Here is a 2,548-nt window from a genome sequence, read left to right on the forward strand (position 1 = left end):
GCGCCGCGGAGCACCGCCACCTCCTGCCGGGTCATCTGCTCCTCCCGGGTGCTCATTTCCTCCCCTGCCTGTGCTTTAGGGCACGGCTGGCTGGTCAGGAAGCCGGCGCCCTTGGGGGCAGGAGTGTGTCTTCGGGAAGAGGGGGGGGGCGGACGGGGCGGGGCAGGGGACAGCCTGGCCCTTGTTGGTATTCCTGCCTGGGGCGCACCTGTCCGGTGAAATCAGTCAAGGTTGTTATAGGCAAACCGCCTGGGGGTGGGGAGGAGGGGGTGTGGGTCACATTTTAATTCTTTTAAGGAAGACCCTCACAAGCAAGACCAAGAGTTTCGTTGCTCTATTTGTTTATTTATTTATTTTTTATTTTTTTAAAATATATTTTATTGATTTTTTTACAGAGAGGAAGGGAGAGAGATAGAGAGTTAGAAACATTGATGAGAGAGAAACATCGACCAGCTGCCTCCTGCACACCCCCTACTGGGGATGTGCCCGCAACCAAGGTACATGCCCTTGACCGGAATCGAAACTGGGACCTTTCAATCCACAAGCCGACGCTCTATCCACTGAGCCAAACCGGTTTCGGCAATTTATTTATTTATTTATTTAACATATTTTTACTGATTTCAGAGAGGAAAGGAGAAGGAGAGAGAGAAACATCAATAATGAGAGAATCATGGATTGACTGCCTCCTACACGCCCCCCACTGGGGATCGAGCCCACAACCTGGGCATGTGCCCTGACCGGGAATCGAACCGTGACCTCCTGGTTCCTAGGTCAAAGCTCAACCCCTGAGCCACGCCGGCCGGGCTTGGCTGAATCTTGAAGAAGTGAAGTGTCAGCAGGAAAAAGCAAATTCACTTTTTTTAAAAAATACTGTGGCAATGCCCTGGCCAGTGTGGCTCAGCGGTAAGGGCGTCAGCCCCCACACCAAAGGGTCCCAGGTTTGATTCCCGGTCAAGGGCACGTACTTGGGTTTCAGGTTCAATCCCTGGCCCCAGTCATGTCGGGGTACATGCAGGAGGCAACCCATCGATGTGTCTCTCTCTCTCCCTCCCCCCTCCCTCCCTCCCTCCCACTCCCTTTAAAAATCAAAGGACAAACTATCCTCGGGTGAAGATGAGCAACAACCACAAAATACTGTGGGCACGGGCTTGGCAGGAGTGAAGACTCACAGACAGGGTCTGTCCCCTGCCCCCTGGCTCAGCACGCCTGTTGTGTGAAGGGTCGGAGAGTGAGTCCATAGTTTTGACTTTGAGGTCCACACCCTCCCGTCACAGCCGCTGGACTCCGCTGTGGCCGTGGGAAACGAATGAGCGTGGCATGAAACGGTCGGTAGAGCACGCTCCCCAGGCGCGGCGTGGCGATTATTCCGCCACGGGTACAAGTGCCGAGCCCTCGTGTTGCTCACCTGAAGCGAATGCAATGGTGTCTCTCCGTAGAGCTCAATAAAACCCTTTCCTTTCCAACACCGAAATCTTCCTTTCCTGTAATTTCACATCATGACATGTTGCTGTTCTTCCTCCCGCCCGCCCACCCTCAATCACTTAAAAATGTAAAAGCTACTCTCTCCTCCCGGGCCAGGCCCCAAAACGGGCCGTGGGTGGACGCCTGTTACAGTAACACTAGACGTGGAGGCGATAGAAACGTGAAGTGTTTGGACAGTGGCCAGTGCTGAGAAGTCCCTGATGCTGTGAGGGTTCTGAGTGAGTTAGGCCCGAGCTCTGTGAGGGCTGACATCGGAATAATCCTATAAAACCAACTATTCCGCCCGGCCGGCATGGCTCCGTGGTGGAGCGTCGACCTCTGAACCAGGGGGTCACAGTTCGATTCCTGGTCAGGGCACATGCCTGGGTTGGGGGCTCCATCCCCAATGTGGGTCATGCAGGAGGCAGCTGGTCCATGATTCTCTCTCATCACGGATGTTTCTCTCTCTCTATTCCTCTCTCCCTTCCTCTCTGAAATCAATTAAAATATATATATTTTTAAAAACTATTCCAAACTCTGGACCGAAGGCCCCACTCAAAGGCGAGCTCAACGCCTGGACGTGCCGAGAGCAGGAAGGCCAGGGTGTGGGGGACACGGGGTGTGTGCGGGGAAGGGAGGGCGGGCTGGAAAGGCAGGGAGGTGCAGGCAGACAGTGAGCGCTGAGCGCATCCCCAGCCCAGGGGGGTGAATTCTGCATCCGGGGAACCGGCCTTGGTTTGATTGAAGGGAGCATTTGAAAGGGCTGCGCCATGTAAGTTCCTTTTGTGGTTTCCCTCTGTGTGGGGGGACAAAGGAGGGGGTACGGGAGCAGCTGGACGTCCCCTCGGCGCCGGCGAGTCTGTTTCTTGCACAGAAGACGGGACCGGCTGAGCTCTCCGGGAGCCCCGGGCACGGACCACACGTGGCCTCTCGCATTTCTATTCCCTCTCGCCCCGGTGCACGTGGGGGCTCTGCGGCCAGAGCCCCTGCACCTGAGCTTGCTAACGTCCGCCTTGACCCTTGGGTGGCGTCACCAAAACAGGAGGCCAGAGACATTGGTCCAAAAGTCAGCTTCCACGGTGGGGGT

This window comes from Cnephaeus nilssonii (genome assembly GCF_951640355.1).
Source record: "Cnephaeus nilssonii genome assembly, chromosome: 20".
Taxonomy (NCBI): domain Eukaryota; kingdom Metazoa; phylum Chordata; class Mammalia; order Chiroptera; family Vespertilionidae; genus Cnephaeus; species Cnephaeus nilssonii.